At 39.2% G+C, this 17500-nt stretch overlaps 1 protein-coding gene and 2 long non-coding RNA genes across 6 annotated transcripts in view; 2 read left to right on the forward strand and 1 right to left on the reverse strand.

Annotated features, from left to right (window-relative positions):
* LOC143283000 (uncharacterized) overlaps positions 1-11978 on the forward strand; it is a 35311-nt gene extending 23333 nt beyond the window's left edge. For all 3 annotated transcript variants that reach the window (XR_013055330.1, XR_013055331.1, XR_013055329.1), the window contains one exon: positions 11553-11978. This is a non-coding gene — a long non-coding RNA (uncharacterized LOC143283000). The remainder of the gene's footprint in view (positions 1-11552) is intronic.
* Positions 1-17500, reverse strand: part of LOC143282997 (death-associated inhibitor of apoptosis 2-like) — a 111241-nt gene that overhangs the window by 72737 nt on the left and 21004 nt on the right. The gene's annotated exons all lie outside the window — the stretch shown is intronic.
* The window catches only part of LOC143283001 (uncharacterized), an 18899-nt gene continuing 13599 nt past the window's right edge, over positions 12201-17500 (forward strand). Inside the window, exon 1 of the long non-coding RNA XR_013055332.1 lies at positions 12201-12497. This is a non-coding gene — a long non-coding RNA (uncharacterized LOC143283001). The remainder of the gene's footprint in view (positions 12498-17500) is intronic.

Consider the following 17500-nt stretch of genomic DNA (forward strand, 5'->3'; position numbering starts at 1 on the left):
ACATACTCCCACTTATGCACACGCTATGTTAATACAAACATGACACAAAAATAGGCTCCCCCCCACATGCATGCATCATGAGCATGTGCGTGTAACATGCTCCCAACTGCGCACACGTTATTGTTAACGCAAACAGGACACAAACACAGGTTGTTTTTTGGGTTTTTTGTTGTTGTTGTGTGTTTTGTTTTTTTCTCCAGTGATGCACGTCGCCTCGCCGCAGGAGCCCACTCACTTGACCAAGACTTACCTGTTTGTCTAAATGTGTGCTTTTCTCTTGATGTACTTTGTTTTTATTTTAATTTGTCCCGTCATGGATGATATAAATGATTGTCACTCAGTGATGGGTACTTATAAAGGAGTGTATTTTTCTTTATTTGAAAGCCTTTGCTCAGTTGTACTATGTACCATGCAAATAGAATGAGTGGATGCCCTTTAGACTCCACTAGAAAATATAGTATAAGCCATTAATTACTTGATATAATAGCCACAATAATAATAAAATAAAATGGAAAATATAAGCATTGTTTCCATGAACTGTCAAGGACTGGGTAACGTTAAAAAGAGGAGAGATGTTTTTCACTTTCTTAGACAAAAGAAACACTCCATTTATCTCCTTCAAGATACACATTTCGACCCAAATATTGAATCGTATGTTAGATCTGAATGGGGTTACACTTGTCACTTTGCATCTCATAATTCACAATCCAGAGGTGTTGCTGTTATGTTCAATAACAATTTTGAATTTAAAATTAAAAAGGTGTACAAGGATCCTAATGGAAACTGCATAATTATTTCCTTTACAACAGTAGAAAAGGATTTCTTAATTGTAAACATTTATGGCCCAAACAAAGATTCCCCAGAATTTTATGATGAACTGGAAAAAAATATTACACAGTTTGGATACCCAAACCTGATTATTGGAGGTGACTGGAATCTAGTTCTTGACCCACATAAAGATTATTCTAATTATAAACACATAAATAACCCTAAAGCTAGAGACAAAGTAGAAGATATTATGACAAACTTAGATATGTATGATGTTTGGCGAGATTTAAACCCTGATAGTACACGTTTTACATGGCGTAGACCATCCCCTTTTCAACAGAGCCGTTTGGACTTCTTCCTTATATCTGAATGTTTGATACAGTATGTGCATGAAGCAGACATCCAATATGGCTATAGGACAGACCATTCAATGATAGTTCTTAAACTTTCATTTGGTGAAAAAATTAAACGAAAATCTTTTTGGAAATTCAACAATTCTTTACTGAAAGATATAGATTATGTAAATGAAATTAAAGAAGAAATCAAACAAGTTATTAGAGAATATGCAGTTCCATTATACAATTATGAAGAATTAAGAAACATTCTAATGTCCGAAATACAGTGTGTAATATCAGACCAATTATTGTTAGATGTTCTATTAATGAAGATTAGATCAAAAACAATCTCATATGCCACAATGAAAAAACGTAAAACAGAGGAGGAAGAACAACAGTTAGAAATAGAAATACAGAACTTAGAAAGCAGGAATGTCAGAACATGTCAAGAAAATGATAGAATAGAAGAGAATAAGTTAAAGCTTGTAGATATTAGAAAAAAGAAGATGGAAGGAGTACTCATGCGTTCAGGGGCCAGATGGATAGCAGAAGGAGAAAAAGTATCAAAATACTTTTGTAATCTTGAAAAAAGGCACTTTGTAAATAAGAGTATGAAGAAACTAGTTACAGACAAAGGAGAAGAAATCCATGAACATAATGTAATATTAAAGGAGGTTCACGATTTCTATAAACATTTATATAAAAAGAGACTTATTCAAACATGTGAAATAGCAGATATTGTTAAGGAAATGCCTAAACTTAGTAATATAGAAATAGAAAACCTTGAGGGTGAAATTACTTATGAAGAAGCTACCCAGGCACTTAAACGCATGCAGAACAATAAGAGTCCAGGTACTGACGGCTTTTCTGCCGAATTTTTTAAATTCTTTTGGAAGGATCTTGGATACTTAATTGTCAGGTCACTAAATGAAGGTTTGAAGAAAGGTGAACTGTCACAAACACAGAAAGAAGGCATAATAATTTGTATACCAAAGGGTGACAAACCAAGAGAATTTATTAAGAACTGGAGACCGATATCTTTATTAAATGTTGTTTATAAAATTGGATCTTCTTGCTTAGCAAATAGAGTTAAGTCTGTGCTGTCCTCTTTAATTAGTGATGACCAAACAGGATTTATGTCTAACAGATTTATTGGTGACAATATTAGATTAATATATGATATGATTCATTATTTAAATTCAAAGCAGTTGCCTGGTTTATTGATTTGTATAGATTTTGAAAAAGCGTTTGATACTGTTGACTTCACTTTCATGATGAAAGTGTTAAAAGCATTTGGATTTGGTCCAGTCTTCTGTAGATGGATAAGTACCTTTTATCAAAATATTAAATCAGCAGTAGTAGTAAACGGAACGGCGTCTTCTTGGTTTCCAGTAGAGAGAGGATGTCGTCAAGGTGATCCCATTTCACCCTACTTATTTCTTCTATGTGTTGAAATCCTTGGCATAATGATAAGAGAAAATAAACTGATTAAAGGTATTAATATTAATAATACAGATCATAAAATTGCACAGTTTGCAGATGACACCCAACTGATGACCAAAGGAGATAGAATATCGTTTGAGGAGATCATAAGGACAACTGACTCGTTTAGTAGTTTTTCAGGATTATATATGAATGCAGGTAAAACTCAAGCAATATGGCTGGGTAGCAAAAAACAATGTCAAATTAGATATCTACCTCATTTAAAAATGGTATGGAACCCACCAAAATTTAAAATCTTAGGAGTGTGGTTTACTGTTGATTTAGAAGAATGTGAGGAATTAAACTATAAAGACAAAATGTCTGAAATTAGAATGTTATTTAGAATATGGATAAAAAGACCGATTACCCCTTTAGGAAGGATAGCTGTTCTCAAGTCACTGATTTTATCAAAAATAACCCAGTTATGGATGTTTCTACCAAATCCACCTGATGAATATATTGATGAGCTGCAGAAGGCATGTTTCAAGTTTATTTGGAACAAAAAACAGGATCGAATAAGTAGAAAAACAGTAATTAAAAGTACAATATTAGGAGGATTAGGAATGTTTGACATCAAACAATTTATTAAAGGTCTTAAACTGAGCTGGATACGTAAATTAAAGTTTTCAAACCATAAATGGACAATAATAATAAAAGAAAGCAATCCAGTTATCAAAGATATTGATAGATATGGACCCTGTCTACCAACACCTAATGATAAGAATAAGTTCTGGATCCATGTTTTCCAAGCCTATAAAGAATTTTGTCAGAAGGTCCCACTATTAAGTAGTAAAGAAGTTTTAGCAGAACCAATCTTTCTGAACCAAAATATTAAAATTGGAAGTAAGATTTTATCATACAGAAATTGGATGGAAAAGGGGGTCTGGAATATTTCTCATCTAGTGCACGGGGACAGTAGTTTCCTTTCCTATGAAGATTTTAGTCAAAAGCATGGAAATATAACAAATTTCCTTACTTTAAATGGTTGCATAAGGTCAGTTAGAAATTATATAAAAAACCTAAACATTAAAATTGATAATAACACTGCTTTGCAGATGAGAAAATCATTACAAATGATATATTCAGTGAAAAAAGGAACAAAAGTTTATTATGATACTCTAGTTAAAAACAATACGACCCCTAAATGCTGTAAGAAATGGAACGATTTGTTGCAACTGAACATTAATTGGAAACAGACATTTCACAAAATACACAAAATAAGTGATGTTAACTTAAAATGGTTTCAAATAAGATTAGTTCATAGGATTATTGCAACAAACAAATCACTGAAACAGATGAATATCTCTCATAATGATAAATGTAGCTTCTGTGGATCACATCCAGAAACCATTGAACACCTTTTTTGGAGATGTGAGATTGTGCAGAGATTTTGGACTGCTTTCCAAACTGATATTAATAACAAATGCAATAATGTATACAATGCCCAATTATGTGAAGAATTAGTTTTATTTGGAAACTCACACACATTTGCTACAGATGACATTTTAGATTTTATTATTTTACTTGCCAAAAACTTTCTGTACAAATGCAAATTCAATAAACAACCACCACAACTCAATGCATTTAAAACACAGCTCAGATACAGATACAAAATCGAAGAACATGCATCTAAATTTTGTCAGTGTACATTTTATGTATCTGTTCAGTCCTAACTCAATGTATGGCTCAATCACATGCGATGTTTTAATAAGTCTAAACTGTGCGAATCTATCACTAGTTTGTATATGATCATGCCAATCTTGCCACCTGCAATACGTTGAATGAATACGTTGTCTGAAACACTTTAAGAAACCTGCAATATCTTCCACCCCTTGATTATCCCATACAAATGCAAAACCATATGTATTTAAACACTGACGAACACTCGTTGCCCAAGTCTTCTTACCATTATTATCTAAACTATATAACATTTTGTATGCTTTAAATGGATATCTGCTTTCATTCATTCTAGTCAACTTAGCCAATATTTAATACATCTGATATAAGAATTTAGATTAAAAGGGTATCTCCCCAGTTCACCATAAACAAGATCATTTGGAGTTCGATTGTCTACATTAAGAAAACGTTTCAATGCAAACAAGTGCACTTTTTCTGTTACTATCCTATTTTCCAGTCCCCAGATTTCTGCTCCATACTGTAATATTGGCTGAACTTGCGAATCAAATAATCTAACAAATACACTAAAAGAACTACAGTCTACTTTATACAAAATATGAAGAGAGAGAGACAGAGAGAAAGAGAAAGTGTGTGACGGAGAGAGAGAGTATGTCTGTCTGTCACTGATATATATATATATATATATATATATATATATATATATATATATATATATATATATACAATTTTTACTATATATATGTCTATGGTGTCTGTCTCTCTGTCCGTATGTCTGTCAAAAGCAAACTGCACTGAACAGCGGCTACAAAGAGAGTTCCAATGGATATTTGATGAACACATTTTCAGTCAGGACACGTTATGTCAGTGTCAGAGAAAACGTTTCCTATCAGAAGAGTGTCAGATGACACGTTTCCTATCAGTGTGTCAGATGACACGTTTCCTATCAGTGTGTCAGATGACACGTTTCCTATCAGAGTGTCACCGCATAACACGTTTCCTATCAGTGTGTCAGATGACACGTTTCCTATCAGAGTGTCACATAACACGTTTCCCATCAGAGTGTCACATAACACGTTTCCTATCAGAGTGTCAGATAACACGTTTCCTATCAGTGTGTCAGATGACACGTTTCCTATCAGAGTGTCACATAACACGTTTCCTATCAGTGTGTCAGATGACACGTTTCCTATCAGAGTGTCACATAACACGTTTCCCGTCAGAGTGTCACATAACACGTTTCCCATCAGAGTGTCAGAGAACACGTTTCCTATCAGAGTGTCAGAGAACACGTTTCCTATCAGTGTGTCAGAGAACACGTTTCCTATCAGAGTGTCACATAACACGTTTCCCATCAGAGTGTCAGATAACACGTTTCCTATCAGAGTGTCATAGAGCACGTTTTCCATCAGTGTCACATAACACGTTTCTTATCAGAGTGTCACATGACACGTTTTCCATCAGAGTATCACATAACATGTTTCCTATCAGAGTGTCATAGAGCACGTTTCCTATCAGTTTCAGATAACACGTTTCCTATCAGTGTGTCCCATAACACGTTTCCTATCAGTGTGTCACATGACACGTTTCCTATCAGAGTGTCACATAACACGTTTCCTATCAGAGTGTCATATAACGCGTTTCCTATCAGAGTGTCACATAACACGTTTCCTATCAGCGAGTGGATTGCTGGCCTTGTGGTAGTCATTCGAATGAGGCGATAAACCGAGGTCCCGTGTCAGCCGTGTAGCATTCACTTAGCACGCGTGCTGTAAAAGAGCCCATGGCAACATAAAAGTTATCCCTCAGTAAAATTCTGCAGAACAATCCGATTTGATATGAAACAATTACACTTGCGGGCAGAAAAAGAAAGGTTTAAAAAAGAAAGGTGATGCACTGTCACGACGTGCCTTCCCTGGGGAAAGCAGCCCGAATTTCACACAGAGATCTGTTGTGACGTCCCTTCCCCGGGGAAAACAGCCCGAATTTCACACAGAGAAATCTGTTGATGTAAATGGATTCACATCTTTAACAAGGATATAAAATCATATGTCATTGTGAACGGTAAAGTATCCAAAGGCTTGAAAATACAAAGAGGATGCCGCCAGGGAGATCCAATCTCACCCTATCTGTTTGTATTATGCTCAGAAATCCTGGCGTGCAAGATTAGGGAAGATGAAGAAATTAAAGGCATAAATTTATTAGATACCATTTTAAAAATTAGTCAGTTTGCTGATGATATAACATTCACATTAGAAGGAGATAAAGAATCGTATGAAAAGTTGTTTGAAAGACTACAGGGATTTGAAGAATTTTCAGGGCTAAAAATTAACTATGATAAAACATTAAATGTCTGGTTATGAAGAATGAAGAACTCAAAACGCCGGTATCTACTAGAAAAGAAAATGAAATGGAACCCCCCCAAATATAAACTTTTAGGCATTTGGTTCACAGAAGATCTATCAAAAATAACTGAAGTGAATACAAAAGACAAATTGATAGAAGCTAAGAGGCTTTTCAAGATTTGGTCAAAACGTATATGTACACCCCTTGGTAGAATTGCTATTTTAAAATCACTTATACTTTCAAAACTCATTTACTTTTGGATTCTTCTTCCCAATCCCCCGGACAAAGAGATAAATCAACTACAGAAACTGTGCTATGAATTTATATGGGATGGCAAAACAGACAAGATTAAAAGAATATATACAGTACATAATGTTGGAAATTGGGACTTGAACCAATTTTTCTATACAATATAAATTCTTTTATCAAGTGGGAGCAAAAACTAGACATTGCAATAAATTGGGATACCACTATGAAACAAGTGAAAAACATAAAAGAAGTAAGATTGAAATGGTTCCAGATTAGAATATGTCATGGTATATTGGTTACAAACAAAATACTATAAAAAAAATGGGAATAACAAATAGCGACATGTGCAACTTCTGTAAAAATGAAATAGACACAATTCAACACTACTTATGGCACTGTACATTTACTCAGCTCTTTTGGGGGGACTTAGAGAATGTCTTGAAGGAAAAGTGTGAAAATTGTGCAAATGTAAAGTTTAATATAGAGTTAGTATTATTTGGAAATGATGATGTTACAAAAACAGGTGAAATATTTGACTATATCATTTTAGTGGCGAAACATTTCATTTATAAACGCAGAATAAATAAAATCAACCATGTATAAAGTACTTCCTAACAGACCTAAGAAACATATATAAAACCGAAAAATATATACACTCGATGGAAATGATGTCCATAGCATTTTCTAGAAAATGGTACCCATACATAAAAATGATTGAAGGCAACGAGGAGGAGTAGAGACAACCACGAATGTAACGTTTGTTCTTTTATTTAATTTTTTTCCCCTTTCATTTACTTACTTGTTTTTAACGGTGCATGTGACTTTTTTGTTTGTTTTTTCTCTGTATGAAGACAGTGTTGTGTTGTTTTCCTGATTTGCAGTTTAGGTGGTGCACAGTGGCAAATATTGTTGATTCCAGATGTTGGTTTTGTATGTCCGTTTGTATGTATTAAATGTTAAACTCGAAAAAAAAAAAATCTGTTGTGACAAGACAAAGTACAATACAAGACAATACAAGACAATATAATACAATGTAATACAATGCAGTATAATACAATACAAATACTGAATCATCAGGGGGAAATGAAAAAGCATGTGGTGCTGTGTTTTCTCTCCGCAAGGGTATCTGTTATGACCGACATGTTTGAGGACATGAATTAAGGGTACCTGTTATGACCGACATGTTTGAGGACATGAATCAAGGGTACCTGTTATGACCGACATGTTTGAAGACATGAATCAAGGGTACCTGTTATGACCGACATGTTTGAGGACATGAATTAAGGGTACCTGTTATGACCGACATGTTTGAAGACATGAATCAAGGGTACCTGTTATGACCGACATGTTTGAAGACATGAATCAAGGGTACCTGTTATGACCGACATGTTTGAAGACATGAATCAAGGGTACCTGTTATGATCGACATGTTTGAGGACATGAATCAAGGGTACCTGTTATGATCGACATGTTTGAGGACATGAATCAAGGGTACCTGTTATGATCGACATGTTTGAGGACATGAATCAAGGGTACCTGTTATGATCGACATGTTTGAGGACATGAATTAACGGTACCTGTTATGATCGACATGTTTGAGGACATGAATCAAGGGTACCTTTTACGATCGACATGTTTGAAGACATGAATCAAGGGTACCTGTTATGATCGACATGTTTGAGGACATGAATCAAGGGTACCTGTTATGATCGACATGTTTGAAGACATGAATTAAGGGTACCTGTTATGACCGACATGTTTGAAAAACAAGAAAAACAACAGAAGTTGCGACCCTCTCGAATCAGTCGAATGAAAGACAACTTCTCAGGTGAATCATACAGATGTCCTCACGTATCTCTCTCTCTCTCTCTTTCTGTGCACATTGCGACGACGAACATGTCCCAGCTGTTTGCAGTCTGCTGGAGGACACACACACACACACACACACACACGTTCTGTCCAGCTTGCCCGGACGTGGGCACATGAAGACCCAGTTTTGATAACCCAGCGCAAGCCAGCACCCAGTCATTCAAGGCCCCTTTGGAATTGCCTGAGTACTTGGGGACAGATGATGCAATCTTTCAAAGCTGGGGGGGGGGGGGGGGGGGGGGGGGGGGGGGGGGGGCACGTCTGACCGTTCGCCACTTCACAGGTTAACGGAGGACGTGACAGACTGCGTCAGGCGTTGGACTTATCCAGTGATCAGCAGTGTTCACCAGTGTTCAGCAGTCAGCAGTGATCAGCAGAGTTCAGCAGTTAGCAGTGATCAGCAGAGTTCACCAGTGATCAGCAGTGTTCAGCAGTCAGCAGTGATCAGCAGTCAGCAGTGATCAGCAATGTTCAGCAGTGTTCAGCAGTGATCAGCAGTCAGGCAGTGATCAGCAATGTTCAGCAGTGATCAGCAATGTTCAGCAGTCAGCAGTGATCAACAGTGTTCAGCAGTGATCAGCAGTCAGCAGTGTTCAGCAGTCAGCAGTGTTCAGCAGTGATCAGCAGTGTTCAGCAGTGATCAACAGTGTTCAGCAGTGATCAGCAGTCAGCAGTGATCAGCAGTGTTCAGCAGTGATCAACAGTGTTCAGCAGTCAGCAGTGTTCAGCAGTGTTCAGCAGTCAGCAGTGATCAGCAGTGTTCAGCAGTCAGCAGTGTTCAGCAGTGTTCACCAGTGATCAGCAGTGTTCACCAGTGATCAGCAGTGATCACCAGTGTTCAGCAGTGATCAGCAGCGTTGACAGTGTTCACAGTGTTCACCAGTGATCAGCAGTGTTCACCAGTGATCAGCAGTGTTCACAGTGTTCACCAGTGATCAGCAGTGTTCACCAGTGATCAGCAGTGTTCAGCAGTGATCACCAGTGATCACAGTGATCAGCAGTGTTCAGCAGTGTTCACCACTGATCAGCAGTGATCAACAGTGTTCACCAGTGTTCACCACTGATCAGCAGTGATCAGCAGTGTTCATCAGTGTTCAGCACTGATCACCAGTGTTAATAATAATAAATAATGATAATGGTATTTATATAGCACTGAATCTTGTGCAGAGACAAATCAAAACGCTTTCGCACCAGTCATTCACACGCATGCATAACTCTAAAACTGTAGAAACTAAAGACAAGGAAGGGCAGACAAGGGAGGCTATTTTGGGAAGAGGTGGGTTTTAAGGCCAGACTTGAAACAGCTGAGAGTGGAGACTTGACGAAGCGGTCGAGTGTTTGAATCTGGGTATGCGTAAACAGAGTGGATCCGAAGCCGATGTAGTGAGCGAGATGGAGTGTAGAGGTGAAGGCAGCCACAGAGATAGGAAGGGGCAGTTTTGTGAATACATTTATAACATAGAGTGCTGATCTTGTACTTTATTCGGTGTGAGACAGGGAGCCAGTGGAGATGTTGCGAAAGAGGAGTGATGTGCTCATATCTTTTCTTTCTGAGGACGAGTCGGGCAGCAGAGTTTTGTATGCGCTGAAGGGACTGAATGGATGAAGCAGGCAAACCAGACAATAGAGAGTTACAGTAGTCAAGGCGAGAGAGAATGAAAGAAACGACAAGTCTAGGTGTTGCGTCAGTGGACAGATATATCCGGACGGCACTGATGCGCCGCAGTTGACAGTGGCAGGACTGACATGTCTGACTGATAAATTTTTGCATGGACAGTGTATTGTCAAGGACAACACCGAGGTTCCTGACTGACGTGGAAAGAGGGATGGATGTACTGCCAAATTTGATTGTGTCAATTGTGATGGAAGACAGTTTTTGTTTAGTTCCTATGATCATTGCTTCAGTTTTGTCCACGTTCAATTGTAACTTATTTCGAGTCATCCAGTTTTGAATGTCCAGGAAGCAGTTTGATGTTTCTTGCAAGAGTGACAACAATTTTTCAGGGGTAATACTCTTCTGGAGTTGAGTGTCATCAGCATAAGAATGACGGTTGATAATTTCAGTGGGAGGAGCAGTGTACAGTGTGAAGAGCACTGGGCCTAAAACAGATCCCTGTGGGACTCCATGTTTGATTTTAACGGGTTCGGATTGGAAATGATCAACAATGACAGACTGGAATCGATCAGTGAGATAAGATTTGAACCAGTTTAGAACAGTGCCGTTGATAACAAATGTAAAATGAAGACGAGAAAGAAGGATTGAATGGTCTATCGTGTCAAAGGTGGCTGACAAGTCGAGAAGAGTGAGAAGGGAAATTTGTCCTGAGTCGGACGCTATCAGTAGATTGTTCAGAATGTGGAGGAGAGTGGTTTCGGTGCTCAGCAGTGATCACCGTGTTCAGGGTTTCCAGGCCGGCCCCGCACGTGTGATGTTGTGGCTTTGGGAAAGGCACATTGCTCCGAGTTTCCTCGTTCCACTAAGGTTTGAACGGGTACCCGACTTCAGTTGGGGAAGCTCAAAGAGGGGCGGAAGGAGAGGACTGGGCCCCGCCACCTTTCTGTTCCGAGCCTTTGACACAGTGGGTATGGATTCACTGACCCAGTTGGCCACAAGATGCTATTTCCACAGTGGGTATGGATTCACTGACTCAGTTGGCCACAAGATGCTATTGCCACAGTGGGTATGGATTCACTGACCCAGTTGGCCACAAAATGCTATTGCCACGTGGGTATGGATTCACTGACCCAGTTAGCCACAAGAGGCTATTGCCACAGTGGGTATGGATTCACTGACCCAGCTGGCCACAAGAGGCTATGGTATCTTTGACTGACCATTTTAACCTGACATGATATCATTTCTGTTGACAGGAGACACCAGTGTACCAAGCGGCCCGCAGTTGCGGACGGCTCCTCCCCACAGTGTCTGAAGTCGACGCTACGGTCCGTTCTGGAGGCAGGGCCGATAACCTTCAGTCGCCGCCAAGAGACGACATGAGAACCTCGCCCATCCCCCTCGTGCACGGCAAGGGATATATCAAAGCCATTCGTACCAGGTTGGAAGCCCAGGAGCTCGCAGCAGCTGTGGCGTAAGGCGTGGCGAAATGTGCGCTTTGTCGTCTGCCCTGCCCTGTGGCTGGCTGGTGACCATGGGGACGGCTTTGGCTTTTGGAAAGCAAAGGTTATGGATTACCGCATCAAATAACAAGTTACCAAGTTTTCACTTAACCGGTGGACTACCATTGCGGACAACAGCAACTGACTACCGCCTGGAACAACAACAACGAAAGCCACGTTAACTCTCTCCATACGAACGGCGAAAGAGACGACGTTAACAGCGTTTCACCCCAATTACCACCATCAAAATATTGCAAGCGGAAGGCTCTTATACTGAAGAGGTGAATATTGACAAAGAATACCACAATTCTGACGACGGAAGCTAAAGTTTGGGTCATTCAGACACCCACTGGACATTCGAGGGGTCTGTGTAGAGGAGAAGAGAGGACTGGCCGTTAAACAGGGAGGTGTCTCAGTGCTACCCGACCACCACCATTTGGAACAAAACGTTTTCGTGGACGTCGTCTTTGTTCGCCTTTCTCACTAGATCATCTAATCTACCTGGAAACTCACGTGTCGAGAAAAAAAAAGAAAAAAAGAAAAAAGAAAAAGATCTTAGGAGTGACTGTTAGCAGGTGGTGTGTGAAACAACTCATCGCGGAGAGCACCATCGGATCTGCCTCCACAGCGTGCAGACCCTTCCAGTCTTCTTCAGTTCACGTCCAGTCCACTTTTGTCCTGGATGCACACCTCCTTTACGTGAGTAGACCTACCATTCAAAGCCATGTTAGGCTATGTTTATAATTATATTCAAATAATGTTTCTTAATTCTTTCTGTTTTTACATTAAGAATACTAGTTATTACCTGCAGTGTGTTGATGTATGTATGAAATGATGTATGTGATATTTTTTACATTTGTATCTTCGTAATATTTGTAGGGGCTGTTGTTGGCTTTTACAGTTATGGTCCCCATGTTGTTTACTTGTCTATGTTGTGATAATGCACCTGACCAAATTTCTCCAGTTGGAGATAATAAAGTTATTCTTATCTTATCTTATCTTATCTTCCGTGTCATGTGTTAACCGATTCATCGCAGGTTCCAACACGTGATCGATCACATATCACATTCATGTTATATATATATATATATATATATGGGGGGAGGGGGGGGGTATGTATGTATGTATGTCTCTCTCTCTCTCTCTCTCTCTCTCTCTCTCTCTGCGTGCGCGTGTGTGTGCGGTGACTCACTGTCAGCCACTGCCAAGAGATATTCTCATTCCCAATAATCGTCAGTCAGCTGTGTCATATTCACATAGCTTGCATCTTTTGTGCTTCTAAAAATAAATAAATAAACAAATAAAAAGGAAAAAAAAAAGAAAGACACTTATGTGCAGATCATCGCTGTTCAAATTGTGATCACGAACAGAGAAGTTTTCTCTCTCTCTCTCTCTCTCTTCAATAATGTAAGAATATATTGGCAGATGGTACAACAGCTTGAAACCTGCGTACAAAACAACAACAAAAAACACACAAAGCACTTGCAACGGAGTATGATGAAATCATCTGCGCTATCAGTAACTGGTGTGTGTGTGTGTGTGTGGTGTGTGTGTGTGTGAAGGGGAAAAGATGGAGGTGGTGGTGACGGTGGTAGTGGGGAGTTACGGCGTAAGCCTGAACAGTGCAGGCCTAGGCCCCATGGACCTAAGCCACATTTTGTGCTATTTTTAGTCCACACCTCAACCTTCGTCATTTTTGGTTTACTCTGTGTGTGTTTGTGTGTGCGTGCGCGCGCGCGTTTGTGTGTGTGTGTGTGTGTGTGTGTGTGTGTGTGTGTGTGTGTGTGTGTGTGCGCGCGCGTGTGATAAATGTGAGTGTCTGTAACATTGTGTGTGTGTGTGTGTGTGTGTGTGTGTGTGTGTGTGTTGAGAGAGAGAGACGCTCCAGACATTATTTATTGACAGTGGCCTATCTACAGCCCTTATGTCAAGGGGATACAATTCTCAGTTGCAGCGTCGTGTATGGAACGAAAGAAAACAAACTAAACAGTCAATAAAACAATTATTGTCAATAAGCTTTAATCGTTTGTAGATGCATGTGCCCAATACAAGCACATATACATCATCTTCAACCACACTCTACCATCTCTGTCATCAATCTCTACTATTTAGCCTAATTGGCAACCACAACAACAAATATTATAAACTGTTCATATTCAGCTTGACCATCAAGTGCATACAGATGCAATATATTATTAAAAGATATAATGACTATTCTAATTAACCATTTTTATTTTCCGGATGGTAACAGCCTCTACAACATGCCTGGCGAGCGAAATTAGAGCTTCACCATCATCAGAGGATAACAAGCTCTGCACGGTTTGCCTTCTCTTGGCGGCCACATGTAAAAGTTGATTCTTTGCCCTGAGGTCTTGATAAGCTGTGCAGCGAAATAGGAAATGACCTTCATCTTCTGTCACACCATCCATACACACCATGCACAAATTATCCGCAAAACCTTCCGAATCAAACCAACTACTATTTGCTTTTAAACTTAAGGTTCTGTTTCTAAATCTTGCTAACGTATCCCTGTGCCGTTTATTAGTACTGAACTATCATCATGGTTGTAAAATACTTTTCAAGGAATGGAACCAAGAATACTTTATACTATCTTCCATCTTGGAGTGCCAGTTTTATTTATAACAAGATACTAAACGATCTTTAAATTCCGAAATAAAGCCCCTTTCATCCCCAACTCTCTGACTATGCCACACAATACCAAACCCGTTTACTGTAAGAACTTGCTTATCATTGCCCGCCAGTTACGGTTACCTAACACAACTTGCTGGAGTAACATGTCGTTTGCCTGTCTGCGTAGTCTGTTTATATGGAGCTGAATTAGTTTTATCCAGTACTTGATGCACTTCACAAAGGCTTGAATATATAAAGGATACCGTCCAGAATCACCATATGATATCGTGTTAGAAGAGTGCAATGGAACATTCATAAATATCTTTATGGCTAATGTATGTGCCTTTTCCGTTTCAGTATTTTCTTCAAGACCCCATACTTCTGCTGCATAAGTTAGCATTGGCTCTATTTGTGTAGCGAACAACTTCCAAAATAAAGAGGAATCAATTGTTTCCAGTTTCTTCATAGTTTTAAGATTTCTGTTTCTCCTTTTTTTTTCCCTTTCCTACACATTTCTGACCACCCAGTTTTTAAAACTCAACCTTGTCGTAAACACCGTTCCTAAATACTTATAGGCATTAGTAACTCTGACTTCCACATTGCCATACAACCACTTTTCCCATTGAGATAAATGACCTCCTTTACGAAAAACATAATAATATTTGCTTTGTCTAGATTAACAGTTAATTTCAATGTGTCTGCTTTGTTTTTCAATACATTGAGCTGATTCTGCAAGCCAACCGCAGTGCTAGAGAGCAAAATCACATCTTCAGCAAACATTAGCATGAATATTTCAACAGCATAGGAGATTAATTGTATACCACATCTAACTTTACCTGTCATTTCGATGGCAAATTCATTTATAAAGACTGCAAACATTTGAGGACTCAAAACACAGCCTTGCTTTACACCACGGGGACCGCTAAAAATCAGGTTAAACTCCTTTTTTCACGAACACATGCCAAAACTGACTCATTATACACCTCGGAGTGCCATATACATCTTTCCATTAATACCAGTTTTCTCCCAAACGTGCTACAACACATGTCAAACGCATTTTTAAAGTCTTCGAAAGCAACATATAATTTGGTATTCTTCTTAAGATTTAAAAAAACCCTAAAGCATATAAAACAAAAATATGGTCTGTAGTAATAAACCCTCCTCTAAAATCTGTTTGTTCTTCAGCAAACTTTCCCTCTCTTTCTGCTTATTGAGCAAGCCTTCTATTTAAAATTAAAGTGTATACTTTGCTTATTACGTTTGTTAGAGATACACCTCTATAGTTGTCTGGATTGTTCGTGTCCCCCTTCTTATGGATTGGTAAAATTATTGATTTACACCAATCAATGGGAAATAATCCTTTATCATACAGTTTGTTAAACAATGACACGAAAAAGTCAAGAACAACAGTATCGATATTCTTTAGCATCTCTCCGATTATTTTATCTGGACCGGCACTTTTTTCATTTTTCAGATTTCTTATGCTGGCTCTAATTTCATCTACTGTTGTAGGGTTATTAAACAGGGGTTCGTTTGAGATTTCTTCAATTTCATCATCTTCTCCTTCTATATTTGTTGTGTCTTGCCCACGTTCAAATAAATTGAACACATTATAAAAATGGTCATACCACTGTTGTGATATTATTTCATTATAAATAGCAGTCTGCTTCTTTACTGAACTGATAGCTGCCCAAAACAATTTAGAGTCTTTTATTGATTCCTTTTCACTTTTGCAGTTTCATTTCATTTTTTTCCTTATGCTTTCTTTATTTAATATACTGTTTTCTTTCTTCTACAATGATGTTTTTCGCTTCAGTTATTGCTTCAGCCGTTTTAGCTCTTCGGGAAATTTGCAATAATCTCCTTACCTGTCGTTTCTTATTTCTACATTAATTGTCCAACCATTCATTAACTGTTTTCTTCTTTCTGCCTACCGCCCTAACCATGCATGCAGCAGCTCCATACAATGTACTAACAAAAAGCAGAGGGAGAGAGAGAGAGAGAGAGAGAGAGAGAGAGAGAGAGAGAGAAGTGTGTGTGTGTGTGTGTGTGTGTGTGTGTGTGTGTGTGTGTGTGTGTGTGTGTGTGTGTATACCAATGGTTAATTGATCAGGGCCATGACAATGGGGGTTGTGTTGTTCCAGGCGCTGACGACGGTTCCAAATACGTAAACTGTTTTGGCAACAAACTAGGAAAGGAAACACAAACAGAAAGAAAGAAAGACAAACAGTGTGTGTGTGTGTGTGTGTGTGTGTGTGTGTGTGTGTGTGCGTGTGCGTGCGTGTGTGTGTCTGTGTGTGTGTCTGTCTGTGTGTGTGTGTGTGTACCATGCACGAGAGAGAGAGAGAGAGAGAGAGAGAGAGAGATTCTCTCCCAGTGAACAGAATCGATTTGAAATTGCCGAATCTCTGCAGCACAGTCCCATTGCTGTTTGTTTGTTATTTGTTTTGTTTTGTTGGTTTTTAACGTGAAAGTACACTGGATGACCGTTTTGTTGTCATGGCCGACTCGGTCAGGTGCTGGACTTGTGATCCAGTGTTCTCCCTTCAGTGATAGTGATTCGGGGTTTTGTCCCTTTTCGGCGTGAGTGCTGTTGTGTCCTTGGAGAAAGGCAGTTTTCTCCCATTTCCCTGACTCCACTCAGGTGTGAATGGGTACCCTCACTTCGCTCTGGTGTGAATGGGTACCCTCACTTCGCTCTGGAGAAGGTTAAAACGGGCGGAAGGAGAGGACTGGGCCCCGCCTGTCGGCTTTGCCGAGCCCCAGACACAATGGTCAGGAAATCACTGTCCGAGTATCCATACAAATACTATGGGACTTTTTTGAATTATTTTTGAATTTTACAATTAACATTTCTTCAGAAGCGTATTGGAAACGTATAAGTTAAGACAAACCATTAAAACAACACACGAACGCACGCGCGTGCATACAAACATAGACGTACACGTCACTCTCACGCACATACAGACACAAACACACACACACACACACACATACACACATACGGTACGCGCGCACACACATAGGCATACACACATGCACATGCGTCAGCCACACACTCACACACGCAC

The sequence above is a fragment of the Babylonia areolata genome, chromosome 6 (assembly GCF_041734735.1).
Source record: "Babylonia areolata isolate BAREFJ2019XMU chromosome 6, ASM4173473v1, whole genome shotgun sequence".
NCBI classification, from domain to species: domain Eukaryota; kingdom Metazoa; phylum Mollusca; class Gastropoda; order Neogastropoda; family Buccinidae; genus Babylonia; species Babylonia areolata.